Here is a 16475-nt window from a genome sequence, read left to right as displayed (position 1 = left end):
CCTTTTGAATAAAATAGTTAAGCCACGAGATGTGCTATATATGGCATATAATAGCACTTCTCAAAGTGTGGTCCAGATACCCCCTGGTAATCCCCAAGACACTTTCAGAGGGATCTATGAGGTCAATACTGTTTTCACAATACATGCTATTGTTTGGATATGGTTTGTCCTCACCCAAACTCATGTTGAAATTTGATCCACAATGAGCCAGTGTTGGGAGGAGGGCCTAGTGGGAGGTGTTTGGGCTGTGGGGGCAGATCCCTCATTAATAGATTAATAACTTTTCTCAGTGGTGAGTGAATTCACACTCTATTAATTCCCAGAGAGCTGGTTGTTAAAAAGAGCCTGGCACCTCCCATCCCTCTCTCTTGCTTCCTCCCTCCCCACACATGATTTTTTGTACTCACCAGCTCCCCTGTCGTTTTCCACCATGAGTGGAAGCAACCTGAGGCCCTCACCAGATGCAGCTGCCCAATCTTGGACTACCAGCCATTATAATCATGAGCCAAATAAACCTCTTTTCTTTAAAAAAAATACCCATAAGCCAAATAAACTTTTCTTTAAAAGATATCCAGTCTCAGGTATTCAATATAAGCAACAGAAAATAGACTAAGACAATATATTAAAATATTGTGTAACTTTTTTTGCTCTCATTCTCTCATAAGTATACAGTGGAGCTTTCCAGGGACCACATGATGTGTGAAATTGCAACAAATTTAATGCAGAAGCAGATATGAGCTTCCATTGGGCTATCTTCTATTCAGCCAGACATCAAAGGGAACTGCAATAACATAAAATAAAACCACTCTTCTCATTAGGTGTATTTTATTTTGGAAAATATAGTTATCTTTCATAAAATACTTATATAATATGTACTATAATTAATGGATACATAATACATAATTAATGAATATACATTATTAAAATTTCTGTTTTAACTTCTAATATGGCAAATATTTGTAAATATAACCCAAACAAACCAAAGCTCTTTGGAGTTCTCAACAATTTTTAAGAGTATAAAGGGGTCATGAAACCAAAAGGTTTGAGAATCATTAATACAGAAGTGGAAAGTCTATCACTTCCAGGCTGAAGTGTTATAGAAGGAAAAAAGAAGAAAAAGTTAGAGTCAAGAAGTCAGGTACATGGATTCTCATATCTCTGTCCCTATGCCCCTGTACTTCTGCTCAAAACTTGAGTGAGTTTAGAAACATCCAAATAGGTATGGGAAACTCAAGAAAATTGAGACTACTATATATTAGAAAAAGGCTGAAAACAAGAATTTTTGTGTCATGGACCACCTTTGGAAGTCTGATGAGGCTTGTGGACCCACTCTCAGAATTACTTTGAAATACATTTCTTTCATGTGCCCAAAAGAAGTCTTCATATGGCCACCTCCAACATGGAGCAAGAGGACAGTGCAATAGCAACAGCAGGCTAGTAGATGAATAAGCCTTGGGCAGCACCCCTGGCTCCCTATGGCAAGTCCTTTTTGTGCACAGGATCCACATCTGCCTCAGTGAATGTATACAGGAGTCTGAGCAAGTAGGGATAGAAAAGAAGAGGCCATGGTGTGGGGATACTTCAAGACACCCCCAAAACAGCTTGAATGGGTCGTGTACTCTAGCAGCAGATTTTCACACATCACCTCTGGTGGGGAATGCTGATAATGGAGGAGCCTGTGCATGTGTGGGGTCAGGGGCTATGTGGGAAATTTCTATAAACATCCTCTCAGTTTTGCTGCCCCAGATAGGAACCAATATTCATGGGCATAACTTCCATATCCCCACAAAAGGCATATCAAGTTATTTAGGAAGGCCCAAAATTTTGACTTTACACCAGGAACTTATTTCTTTACAACCTTCCTAGTCCAGGTGAATTCGTCAATCAGGGTTCTTTTTACTATAAACAACATTACTAGTTACACAGTTGACATTCTACCTTTATCAGGTTTCCAGGGAAATATAATTAGAAAATCAACCCAAGGGCCAGCCCGTGGCTCACTTGGGAGTGTGGTGCTGATAACACCAAGGCCACGGGTTCGGACCCCTATATAGGGATGGCTGGTTAGCTCACTTGGGAAAGCGTGGTGCTGACAACACCAAGTCATGGGTTAAGATCCCCTTACTGGTCATCTTTTTTATTTATTTATTTTTTTTATTTTTTATTTTTTTGTGTGACCGGTAAGGGGATCGTAACCCTTGGCTTGGTGTCGCCCGCACCGCACTCAGTCAGTGAGCGCACCAGCCATTCCTATATAGGATCCGAACCTGCAGCCTCAGCACTCCCAGCGCCGCACTCTCCGGAGTGAGCCACGGGTTTGGACCCCCATACCGGTCATCTTTAAAAAAAAAAAAGAAAGTCAACCCAAATTCAAATTTGTCTACAAAGAAACAGAAAGGGTTTTGCTAACCTTTACTCATTCCATCAGTGTGTTCTTTCCCAATTTCCCATTAAATACCCATGAAGTCAACAAAAAGGACAAAAACTCACATCAAGACCAAAAACTAAGACTGATACATATTTCAATGCTGGAATCTGAGAGAAATCGTACCTTCTATTAGACAGATGAAAGTTTTCTGAGAAAATCACTTAAACTTTGCTTCATGAGACAGAGATTTCCTTAAAAGGAGTTAGAAGGTAATGCGTAATTCATTACTGTATGTTTCCGAAGTTAGGGATCTGGGGTCTCCACTGACCAGAAGTTTAGAAAACTATTCCTCTTTTTAAAAACAGCCAATCCATTAATTGACCCTCTCTCTTCCATACTGTTCAGAGACAATTCTCCAATGGTCTCTTGTGTTTCTGTATGTCTCATGAAGAGGCATTGATAGCTGTTGTTTCAGACTATCTTTTCAAGGATGTTTGCATGGAAAACCATCTTGGAAGATAGGAATTGTGTCTCCCTCTAGAGCAGAGGGCAGATTTGTTTCCTGACCAGGATTGTAAACATGTCTGAAGTGAAATGTTTCAGTGAAAACTGACCTGGTAGAGAAGAGATATAAGATACCTAACCTTCAGGGGCAAGAAAGCTAATAAGTAAGCTGATTTGTATTGCAAATCCCAGAAAGTTTCAGGAATTGGAGGTAACAGGTACATCCGAGGGCAAAGTGTAGAGTCAGGCTGAAAACAGGGTAAATGGTTGAATGTCTGTATTTCAAAAAAAAAAAAAAAAATCATTTCCCAGAACTTTTCCCCCAGCCCCATACTTGGGGACACCTGTCACAACTGAGGGATTAGTTGTCATCTGGGAATGGGTGATTAATTGGAATTCTTCATACTGAAAGATGACACCCCCTAGCCCTCTTCCTCAGCTTGGCTCACAGAACACCAGCCAGACAGGTTTATATACCCTGTGCTGCTTGTTCTTTGTTTGCCTCTCTTGATCTTTTCTCTGTCCTCCCTGAGAGGGTGACCCCTGTGGACTGTATCAACGAGGCTCCCTTAGTCTCTGGCTTCATCAGGACTCAGCCAAAGAGGCACCAGCATAAGATCACAGGGTAGAAGGAATGAAGGGTTGGGCTATTTACTCCTTTCCTCCCCTCCCCCTGCCATTTTTGGCAGTGGTTGCATTTCTTTACTTTCAGACACAGAAACTGTTTGCTGTAGTCTCACACACAACTACAAATCTCTCCATGTTCTAGTAACACTGTTCTTCCCCCTTACTCCTTCAGGTTCATGGGAGGTAAAGGCTTCCAGCTGGTTTTAGTCCTTGAGTATTTCACCATACCTTGATGGTTTCCTGTTTGTAACATTTCTCTCATTCAACTCTCTTCAATAAATACTTTCACTACTCTTTTCAATTACCCCTTTGAGTGATCCATCTTTTTTTTACAGGTTCAGACAGTACCCCTGGAAGATTTTCAGGATGCCTCTATTAGACCTGCCTGAATAAGCCCAAGAGAAAGACCTGCAGATGTTTGGTCCTACTCAAAAAGGAAAAGCATGAACAAATGCCCAGAGGCATGAAGCAGATCCAGAAACTAGAAGAGCTACCAGGTGTTATGTGTGAGGTGAGGAGTGAATAGAGAGCAGGTGGGGAAGCAGACAAATGCCAACTCGAAGAGTACCTTGTACGTCACATTAAGGATATTGGACTTTATCCTCTAGGCCCTGTAGAGACACTGAAGGATTTCAAGTTTGAGCTTTGGATCAATCATGCTGGGAAAAAATGGAGGAATGTTTCATATAGGCAAGGCTAGAAGATGGGAGACAGTAAGACATGGTAGAAACAAACAACTGCAATAGTTTGGGTGAGAAATATTGAAGGCCATAACTCAGACAGTGGCAGAGGAACAGAGGAAATGGATAGGAAGTTAGTGGTTATCTGAAATCGGGAGGCAGAATAGGGAAATGAAGGGGAGAGGGGGGAAAAAATCCAGAACGGCTCTTAGGCCTCTGACTTAGCAGTGGATAAACAGCCTTTCACTGAGATAAAGAGTAGAAGAGGAGAGAATTTAAGAGCGGGATCCCTCAGGGGCAGGGGTGGAGGGTGAGGGCGAAGCAGAATGGTGGAGTGTTCTATTCTGAACATACTGAGTTTGAAATAGCTGTGGAAAAGCTGAGTAAAATTGTCCCTGAGGTGCAGGGAAAGAGCTTCCCTTCAACTCACTGGAACTGGTCGGAGTGGAGGACATTAAACCCTGAGTTTTACTCTCTCCTCGATGAGGAAAACCACATCTACAGGGGAAAAAGCAGAGCAAAACTGCCTCTGATCTTAAGATGGCAGCAGTCAACAGGCAAAACCAAAATAAAACGCTCTCAGTGCAGGCACCTGTTTATCCACAAGATGGCATCATAGCAGAGGCCTAGTCAGAACCTCCTTCAAGCCCGCAAAGCCATTACTTAAGGTGTTTGGGGTTTTATTAGTAAGGAAGGGCTACTGACTGGCAAAGAATATGACTGAAAACAGACATGTGTAACATTCTAAAACAAATTACACAGACCATACAATATGGTCTAGGAAAAGATGGTGTGTGATGAGCAGACAACTGAAAGGACCAAGAATCATGCTGATATCTGTTTAAATTGGACATCAGGGACTCTGTGATAGCAGGTATGAGCCTTCAGTATGAACTATAAGGTATGACAGGTGATCCAGAAGTAAGTCAATTGGTGTAACAATCAAAAACAAGAACAAAGACACTAGCAGCTCTTTGCATCACTAGGCAGGACTCCAGGTCTTACCCCAGGGGATTGTTGAAGAGGCCCAGGTATCCCCATGGCAAATTTTAGATTAGATATGGGCATGCTGTTCTCTTGGCTCTTAATAAATACCACTGTAAAAATTGCAGTTCAGTCACTCACTGTGGAACTAGATGAGTTAGCAAGAACAAAAACAAATCAGTGTTAGCATCTCATTCCTTCATCCCCAATATTATATGTCCAAGGAATCATCTCAACATGGAGAGGAGATGGAGGCAGCAGGACTAAAATAAGACTTAGGGCATTTCCCCTAATATCAGGAAGGTGCTGAGATACTGTGATGTCTTTGCATGGATCTGCAGGTGGCAGAATAAGGCCAACATGTTTTCAAAGTAGGCACCACTAAGAGAAAGAGATATTTGACATACCACAGTTGAAAGAGCAGGGACTGGGAAAATCAAACCATTTTCTATTTACTTCTTGATAATTTGAGATTCTAATAAAAGAGTTCCATTTCTAATCTTTGAATTCAAGCTGGCTTCGGTGTTGCTTCTCTACTTATTAGTATGAACTGACATGAGAGAATAAAGTTTATTAAGTCATGTCATATAAATCATAGATTCCTCACCTCACTTCACTTTTAGCTATAACTGAAATACAAGTCATAACAGGTGTTATATAAACAGCTACTATTAACACCTACCTATATCCAGTTGAACTATTTGTATCGATACCTATTTTCTAAACTTTCAAAGCACACAGGAATGGCCCATATCTCTGAACATTTATACTTTAATATTTCACATGGCTCCCGGCAAACCTCCCAGTTCTCATTTGCTTAACTCTCACTTTCTTCAAGTTCCTCAAGATCTTGTGTTTTTGATCCTCTAATCTGCCGGAGACCAGCTCCAGTCGAGTTGTAGGTACCCGAAAAGGGAGAGGGAGGGTTGGCGAAAATAACAAACACAGACGGAGACCTCAATGCATCGGTATGCACGTTCTCTCTCTGCGGGCTGTTAGCGTGTTGCAGCTGGAGCCCAGTAGAGCATGAGACAATGTCTTTTACTTAGATTTTTCTCTGCAGGGGGTTTTGGGTACTATTTTTATTGTATCAGCAAGCTTAAATCAATAACCCAAAAAGCAGGGAGGAAACTTTTTTAGAGGTCAGCACGTCTTAGGTGATGAACTCGTGCTTCTTTTTCCTGGAATCAGGTTTATCAGATTCAAACCATCTCTTCATTGTCTTGAAGTTATCTTATGACCTTTTTCTGTTAGCAAGCTGTGGTTAACAGGGTGGGAGCCAAATGTAAAAAGAACAGTGGATATTTGAGCAGCATTATCATGCACATTTTAAGGTTATGCATTGGCTATGGCCCTGTAATCTTGATCTAAATGTCAAAGTGTCATTGTGCACAGCACCATCCCTCACAAAACCAGTTACATTTACCTCTTAGGTCTAATTTTGCAGGTTTAATAATTTTACAGCATATATTTTTATCCCAATATCTAATTCTTAATGATTTATTTAGAACTGGACACCACCAAGAAAAGGGGGTCCTACAGTTTCATTCCCATATACTTAATTTATCCCAATCATATAATTTCCCATTAATACCAACCATTCTCTTGCCATTAATATAACCTCCAGTAAATGATGTTTGCCAACTTACATTAGGCTGCAGTTCACATTTAGTCATGAGCAGTGCTTTTGGAACATATGTTGGTGTGGTCAATTTATCATAAGGGGATAATTTTACTTTTTACTTTTTTTTTTTTTTTTTTTAAAGATGACCGGGGGCCGGCCCGGTGGCGCACTCAGTAGAGTGCGGCGCTTGGGAGTGTGGCGGTGCTCCCGCCGAGGGTTCGGATCCCATATAGAGACCGGTCCGCTCACTGGTTGAGCGCAGTGCGGGCGCGACACCGAGGGTTGCGATCCCATTACCGGTCACAAAAAAAGACAAAAAGGAAAAAAAAAAAAAGATGACCAGTAAGGGGATCTTAACCCTTGGCTTGGTGTTGTCAGCACCACGCTCAGCCAGTGAGCGAACCGGCCATCCCTATATAGGATCCGAACCCGTGGCCTTGGTGTTATCAACACCACACTCTCCCGAGTGAGCCACGGGCCAGCCCTATAAGGGGATAATTTTAAATTGTCCAATTTACTCGGATCCTCTGTGGGAATGTTTAGTTCAATGACCGCATAATTATTTGTGTTATTTTTATAATCTTTTGGGAATTCAGAGAACTGCCACGCTAACCAAAATATCGAAAGAGAGAGTAAAAGCAGTACCACAAAGCCGAGGCAGGCAGCCCTTCCGGTTGCAGCAAGTGCTCATAGCTGTGGCCCTGCCGACAGCTCTCCCTCTGGTGGTGTTGCCAACTCGGAGAGGGCAGCCTATGCCGATTCCTTTAGGATCCTGCCATGGCACAGACCGCGCCACTAATCCTCTCAATAGCCTTCTTTTGAAATCTTTATTTTCATCCCCATTGAGCAACAAAACAAAACAAAAACAACACAAAAAACATTGATAGTCTACCATTCCAACCACTTTCCTAACTCCTTTGTATTCCTGTCATTCTGCTATACCCATTCCAAAATAACCCTAGGCTGGGGTTAATATTTTTCCCTTACAAAATTTATTGAAAATGAAAATAGCCAATCCTGCAAACTGGTACAACTACAAATCCCAACTCCAACTTTAGCTTGACCCTCAGTACACTCCAGCAATCTTTCTGTTTCTCTCAAGTCAGTCCCGTCCAATTTTCTATTATCAGCTGTTCCAAATTTTAACTACTCTTCTCACAGAGCAATCGTTGTATGGATTAAATATCTCAGTACCTCTTACCTTGCTTTTAGCCAATGATCTCTCTTCCTACATCACAGACAAAAATATAGGTCATGAGATTTTCACTTTTAAGACTATTCACTACCTAAAAAACTCATTTGCACCTCTACCAACCATTCTTTCCTTCCTTCCAGGTAGTCATGTTTTTTAAAAAGTTCCTCCACTTTGTATAATGCTAATAATTCATCCATCTTAGCTCCAAAAAAAAAAATTATAACTAAGTCAACTCTTTCCAAGTTGGGCGGGCTGGGGTTGGGAATTTCCTTAACCCTAGATGGTCTAACTTTTTTCTCTGTCCTTGCTTTTGCACATTTCTTGGAGGGAACTATCTCAGTGTCTGTCTCAAGTCACTCACCTCCCAATCATTCCCTGACCCACTATAACCAAGCTTCTGTTCTACTGAATTGTCTCCAAGGCTTCGTTGTTGCTAAATCCAAAAAGTACATTTTGGCCATTGTCACATTTGTCTTTCGGGCAGCATTTGACATTAAAAAGGAAATGGCTCAAAATTACAAATCTATAAAAATAATATCAATTGCCATTTACTGAGTATTTAATATGCAGTAAGTGATTTATACATATTGCCTTATTCAATCCTCCCAATGATTCCACCTCATTAATGAGAAAATGAAAGTAAGGGCCGGCCCGGTGGTGCACTGTAGCAGTGCGCCACTTGGGAGCGCGGCGGCACTCCCGCCGAGGGTTCGGATCCCATGTGGTGACCGGTTCCCGCTCACTGGCTGAGCGAGGTGCGGGGGCAACACCGAGGGTTGCGATCCCGTTGCCGGTCTGGTCCGGTGCAGGCGCGACACTGAGGGTTGTGATCCGTTGCTGGACACGAAAAAAGACAAAAAGGAAAAAAAAAAAAAAAGAAAATGGAAGTAAAGTAACTTGCCAATAGATATACAGAAAGAGAAAGAACTGGGACTTTGAATCAGGGCTGACTCCAAACTCCATTCTCTTCATGACTATGCTTTCTTCAGACCTGTATAGCATGCTGCCTACTGGCCTGTCCCACTTGAATGTTACACAGGAACTTCAAAATCACCAAGCCTAAAACTAAATATCTTCTTAACCCCAGACCAACACCTCTTCTAGTACTACCTACTTCTATGAATGGTACCAATATCCATCAAATTGCCCAAATCAGAAACAAGAAGGTTTGTTTTAAAATTTTCTTTCTCCCAGATCCCACATCAAACTAATCATTAAATTTGGTCAATTTTACTCCCTTAATCTCTCCCCAATCTGTCTATCCCCACTTCCAAAGCTTTGGGTTAGGCCCTCATCATGTCTCACCATGACTACTACAAAAACTTGTGAGATGGACTTCCCATCCACAATTCTAATCGATTCTCCACACAGTGCCAAAGTGGTCACTCTAAAACTCAAGTGTTGGTGAAAATGTGAACAAATTGGATCACTCATACACTGCTGTTGGGATTGTAAAATGGTACAACCTCTCTGGAAAATGATTTGGCAGTTTCCTAAAAAACTAAATACCATATGACCCAGAAATTGTACTTCTGGGCATTTATCCCAGAGAAATGAAACCTAAGTCCACATAAAAACTTGTACATGTTCATAAAAGCTTTATTTATTTATTTTATTTTATTTTATTTTTTTCCCTTTTTGTCTTTTTTCATGACCGACAACGGATCGCAACCCTCAGTGTTGCGCCCGTACCGGACCAGGACCGGCAATGGGATCGCAACCCTCGGTGTTGTGCCCGCACCTCGCTCAGCCAGTGAGCGGCCGGTCTGTATGTGGGATCTGAACCCTCGGCGGGAGCGCCACCACACTCCCAAGCGGCACACTGTAGCAGTGCGCCACCAGGCTGGCCCTATTTTTTTTTTTTAATTTATTTTTTTTTCCCTTTTTTGTCTTTTTTACTGACCGGTAACGGGATCGCAACCCTCGGTGTCGCGCCCGTACCGGGGACCGGCAACGGAATCACAACCCTCGGTGTTGCGCCCGCACCGCGCTCAGCCAGTGAGCGGGAACCAGTCTCCACATGGGATCCGAACCCTCGGCGGGAGCGCGCCGCACTCCCAAGAGGCGCACTCTCCAGTGCGCCACTGGGCCGGCCCAAAAGCTTTATTTTTAATAGCAAACAACTGAAAACCAAAATGTCCATCAACAGATGAATGATTAAACAAATTGCAGGTACATCTATAGATAAAAAGGAAAAAACTACTGATACACACAACTTGGGTGGATCTCAAGGATGCTATGCTGAGCGGGAAAAAAGCTAATCTCAAAAGGTAACATGTTGTATGATGATTCATTCTTGAAATGACAAAATTATAGAGATGGAAAATAGATTAATGCTGCCAGGGGTTATGATTGTTGAAGAGTAGGTGGATGTGATATAAAAGACAGAACAAGGGCAATCTTCCTGCGATCAAATAGTTCTGTATCTTAACTGTGGTGGTAGTTACATAAATCCACACAGGGGATAAAACTACATAGAGCTAACCACACATTGTACTAATGCCAAATTCCTATTTTTGATATTTTACTATAATTATGTAAGATGTAACCACCAGCACACTCAGGATGGATGGATGAATGAATGAATGAATGAATGAATGGTACTCAGGAGCTCTCTGTACTATCTTTGAAACTTCCTGTGAATCTCCATTCCAAAATAAAAAGCTTAAAAAATCAATTTAAGCTTTTGACAAAATTAGGTAGAGTATAACTAAGTCATTCTGTTTTTTTAATTTACTCTCTTTTCTGTTGTTTACCAAAAGACTTTGAGAATCAAGTCTCTTTTATTCCCAGCAATATTTTAGTTTGTCAACCTAAATAACAAACTAAGAGGCTCTCTAAAGAATGATGAGTAGTCAGGTATAAGCAGAAGAATTTGCAAATCCAGGATATGCAGGCCATGGGGACCATAGGCATTTCCAAAGAGGCTGAGGCAAAGGGATATTTTTAAAAACAAAAGGGAAAAGTACACATAATTTGTTTTGAAACAAAGAGAATATTGGTCACAGGAGCTTTTTATCACAGGAGTTGATGCCAGTTCGTTAGTGGAGATAGTGTGTTAGGTGAGTGTTCTTGTACATTTGACTAGCTGTCCTTTTGACTCATGTAGCAAGCTGCAGTTTGAAAAGTCCTTGGCAAAAGTTCTTGTTACAGGCATGTGTGCATAAGAGACCTTCAGAGAGTATTTGTAATGGTTCTTATCATAGGCATGTGTGCATGAGAGCCCTCCCTTCTCAGCCTCCTGGCTTTATTTTTCTGTTAGGGTGTAACAAAAATGACTGCATTTTAATTGACAACTTTCAGAAGTTTTTATTTCCTGAGTTAGAAAGGGTCCTCCTCTCACAAAGCCTGGATTATCTCCCTGTTGACTCCCTCCTCTAAGTCCATACGGGGCAGTAGTGGTTGTACAGTTGCACCATATATGAGGGCACCCTGCTGAGAGAGTGACAGGGGGCTGAAATCCTGTTTCAGGACTACATCTACCAAGAATAGGACTTTTCAACCATGGCACTATTGACATTTTAGACTGGAGGGGCACTCCTGTGCACTCTAGGATGTTTAGTAGCAACCTGTCCTCTCCCTACTAGATGTCAGTGGTACCCTCCCTAGTTGTGACAATCATGTCTACAGACATTACCAACTGTCCCTTCAGGGAACAAAACTGTCCCTGGTTGAACCACTGGCCTTGAAGGAGCTTTCTTCAAATTTCCCCGAAAGTGCTATATGGTCCGTTAGCAGTCCTGCTAGAACCTATCATGTTCCTGAGAATATTCCTCCAGGCCAAGCAGCCCCAGATGCCTTGGCAGCCACTCCCACACGGTGTGAGACTTGAGTGCCTTCCATCTATGTCTGTTCTTGGGACCCTAAATGGGTCTGCATGTGTTCCCATGAGTTACAGTCCTAGAATGGGACAGATTATCTCAGGTCGCTAACTGTGAACTAAAAGATCTCCCTTCCAGACAGACAGAAACTTAAAGGAGGCCCCACCCAAGATGGCATGTTCACATCCAAATAAATAGATGAACATTGTCCCTTGGCCTCTAGGCCTTCTCATCACACTTTGTTATCCACAAACGGTTTTCTAGTTTTGCTTGGAAAATCATCAGTCATCCTTATGTAAGTTCCTGTTGTGATTCATCCTGAAGCATGCTATGTACTTGTTACTTTTCACATGACAAGTAGCTAATTAAAAAAATAAAAGTCAGGGGGAGGAAAGGAGGGGTTTGGGGAAGTGATAGGTTGGGCAAAGGGCATAAAGAAATATCACAATTTGTAAGAATGAATATGCTAATAATAAATTTTAAATTTTTTTAAATAAATAAAAAAATAAAAGTCAGGGGGAGGAAAGGAGGGGTTTGGGGAAGTGATAGGTTGGGCAAAGGGCATAAAGAAATATCACAATTTGTAAGAATGAATATGCTAATAATAAATTTTAAATTTTTTTAAATAAATAAAAAAATAAAAGTCTGTAATTCTGAGAGTCTGCCTTTAATATTTCAGGGTTTCTATTTTTTCGAATGTGTGAGCCACGGCTATTATCATCAGGCATAGAAACCTCTCATACTTCAATTTCAGATGTTTTGGAGGTTGCACATCTATGCCTCCAAAGTCCCTCTATCCCACAAAGTGCATTTCATACATGCCACTTAACCTATATTTTATGCCTGTCTTTTCCCACAAACTTGGAGTAAACCCACGTCCAGCCATTTTCTCATTATGCTGTACAGGAAAGAAACTTCATTTTAACCAGGATTTGCTTCCTTTCTCCCTACCCTGAACTTGTTTTTTTCTTTACTTGCATTCATGTGGGTGTTTTAAATTTATATTTTGGATTCTGAATATTCACTTGGTGTGCACAAAATTTAGTGGATTCTTAATATTCACTCGGTGTGCACGATTCAGAAGGGGGAATTGAAAAAGTCACTTAAAAAATTAATACATTACAACCTTTTCAGTCCTCTACTTAACGGGGAAATGCGATGCATGACTTTAGGAAGTCGAGAGGTCTTCTTAGATGAAGCATAAAATTAAAAGCTCTCCTGTTCCAAATGCTGACTGGAGGGAGAAGGGGCGGAGTTCATGGAGACATGATGCAAAAATAAAATGAAAAAAAACAAAAAATAAAAACAAAATTGAGATGACGCAGAATTGGATTTGGATGTAGTTTACAGCTGAAAACACTTGTTACTTCCCTCGTTTCCCCTACTCCAAGACTGAAACAAGGCGCCCACACGACACTTCTAGCCAGAGACCGCGTCTTGAAAGGGAACTGGGGCTAAGGATATACATGAAACTCCGCCGTAGGCAGAGCAAAGCATCAGCGGGTGCTGTCTAAGGCGGAGCTCAGTACTGGCACTCCTGTCACAAACTGCATAGCAACCTGGGGTTGTCAAGAGTCATGCTTTTAGAATTCCAGACGACCAGGTTAAAAAAAAAAAAAAAAAATCACACTTCTGCGGAAAAAACTCCAACTAAACATATCACTGCGTATGTAACCTTGCATTCAGTAAACTATTCCCTCCAGAACAAAACGTTCTTTCTCGGCCTCTAATACACGACTGGCCGAGAAAACCAGTACTCTCAAACCCATCCCGCAAGCAGTTCCCCTCACAGATGCAAAGAACAGAAAACAAAACGCCACTAGAGAACACAGCCCGTAGGGGAAGACGGTAGGCGGGAAGGGCCAAACTTAACAACCACAGTTGCGCCGGAGAGCGCCAAGGGGAGTCAGACGTAAGCCTTCCCGACGCAGAGCATTACGGGAGGAGCTGCGGCAGTCGGACTGGGCGTGCGCCGTAAGAAGGCGAAACGACCTCCGAGGACGAGTGCAGGGGCGTGCTCCTACCCGCGGCAGCTTGGGGTCACCCACTTTTTGTGTACAGGCCATTGTCCGCGCGCGGGGTCCGCCCCCAGCTTTCCTCAGTTCCCGTGAGACGCAACGTGACGTACTTCCTGAGCGTGCCAATCCCGGGCGGGCTGGAGGGCGGGCTCTTCAAATTTGAATTCCCGAAGTGTTGTGAGTGTTAGCGTCGCCTACGACCCGGCCGCTGCGGACCCGGACCTACGCGGACCTGAGGTGCGAGCTCTAGGGCCGCCCCTTACCCCCACGCGGAGCCGATCCAGGACTGCCGCCGTCTTACCGTGCCAGAACCTTCGCACGAGGTACGCCCTCCCCGCCCCGCTTCCGTCGCCTCCCGCCACGGGTCCCCGCCGGCTGTGTGCGTCCCAGCCCTTCAGCGTTCTCGGCCCACGCGGTCTTTTGTGGATTTATGGCTTTGGTGGTGGTTTCACAACTGCACGCTCACTCGGTATGTATTCGTTATGTGTCTACTGCAGTTGTCAAGAAACCACAAAATTCTGATTCAGATTCATTTCGATGGTAAGCGCTTTAGGCCTTTGTTCCAAAATCATTTCCAGGAAAAAACAAAACAGATAACCCTCCACACAACACATTAGAATAATTACCAGGTAGGAAATTTGTGTGCGTTATTCACCTTAGGATGCACAGGGCTATAGAAATAATTGATCCATCCTGCTTGTTTTCTTCTGATTACGTGCTATGCTAGTTGGAAACATTTTCAGATGGTAATGAAAATCAGAAAATGGAAGACCCCTTCATTCCTACCCATCAAAGATAAACACTGTTTACAATTTGATGCACTTCCACACTTTTTCTTATGCTTATATGTGTGTGTGTTTTATATTTTTAAAGAAATACAATTATATGTCCTGTTCTTCAGCTTTCTTTTTAAAATATTTCTTGGATGCTTTCCGCGTCAGTACATATATATCTTTTTATTGCCTACATAGAGTTCTACTGTGTCGATGTAGAGGAATTTATTTTGTTCTTTATTGGTGGACATCTAGGTTGTTTCTAATTTCCCTGGTACTGAAGTAAAGGTCCTTGTGTAGCGGTAGCCTGTGTTGCTGTTGAAGAATTTGGGCTTTGAAGTCGGGTAGACTTGGTTTCCGCTCTTTCTCACTTATTGTTAAGTGTGACCTTGGGCAGGTCACTTAACCATCCTGTACCTTAGTTTCCTTATCTTCAAACTGGCAACACTAGCAGTACTTAATTAAGAGTTAGATAAGATTAATTGTAAGATTAGATAGTGGCTGGCATATAGTAAATATTCAGTACATACTATGATTACCACATATATTTGTACCCTTCTGTAGAGAAGTGGAATTTCTGGGTCAGTAGTACGCAGACCTATGTTTTGAAATTAATCTTAACCAATCTGGTAAGTAAAAGAAGTCTCACTGTTTTAGTTTGCATCTGTTCATTTATTAGTAAAATCAGGTGTCACTTGACTCATTAGCCTTTTGTATTTCTTCTGTTAATTGCCTTTCATGTCCTTTGGCCATTTTCTGTGTTTATAATTTTTTATAAATTGACTCATTAGGTCTCTTTAAATGTTACCTATATTGGCCCTTTGTCATATATGCTGTGTAGTTTTTCAAGTGTATCATTTGCCTGTTAACTTAAAATTCTCTTATTTTCCCCAATTCTGCGTCCCAGTTTTGGTTAGTGGGATTTTTGACCCATTCCATTATGGTAGTTGTTATTACTACTGCTACCACTACAGTAAATCCCTGGGAGAACTTTCCATGTCTTTTTGGGAGAAGGAGTAAACAGTTACATTTAGTATCATATAGGTGATAACGGCTGATAACAACTTTAGTTCTGCATTTACATACACTGTATACACTTGTAGCCAGCCCTTTTATACAGTGGTATTCCATTTCCTGCATCTTTATGTTAAATAAATAGAATTTTTTCCCCTAGTACATCAGCATTTCTCAGTATTCAGAATGCTATAACGATTAGATTTTGCAAACAACTTGGAGTAGTTAGTGAAAACAGAAACATACTATTCTGAGAAGGAACTAACAATTTTTGTTAGCGACCTTCATCTGTTAGGTCAAGTGTGCTTGGCCTTAAGACACAGTGTTCTTTCCTCACCTTGAGAGATGCCAGTTATTGAATCTTCGCTATCTAACATAAGTCAGTTTCATCAGAGGCTGAGCATTATGATTTGCTCTTTTAACTAGAAGAGGATGGGAGCTTCAGTTCTTTTTAAGTGATCTATACCCAGTGGTTTGTTTTTCCTTATTCTGTGAAGCTTCTGGTCAGAGAAAATCATAGATGATTTTTCTCTCTACGTCCTCTCATCCACCAACCACACTGAAACCATTGGCAATACTGACAGCTCTTTGGGATTATATTGAATTGTTATTTATCATATAGTGGGGAAGAAGGGCTCCTAGAGGAATTTTCTATGTCTTTTTTTGTTTGTTTTTTAAAGATGACCGGTAAGGGGGTCTTAACTCTGACTTGGTGTTGTCAGCACCATGCTCACCCGGTGAGCTAACCAGCCATCCCTGTATGGGATCCGAACCCATGGCCTTGGTGTTATCAGCACCACACTCTCCCGAGTGAGCCACCGGCTGGCCCTTCTGTGTCTTTTTTTTTTTTTTTTTTTTTTTTTTTTT

The sequence above is a fragment of the Galeopterus variegatus genome, unplaced genomic scaffold, assembly GCF_000696425.1.
Source record: "Galeopterus variegatus unplaced genomic scaffold, G_variegatus-3.0.2 Scaffold432, whole genome shotgun sequence".
Taxonomy (NCBI): Eukaryota; Metazoa; Chordata; class Mammalia; order Dermoptera; family Cynocephalidae; genus Galeopterus; species Galeopterus variegatus.
The sequence above is the reverse complement of the archived record's forward strand: the minus strand, read 5'-3'. Positions refer to the sequence as shown.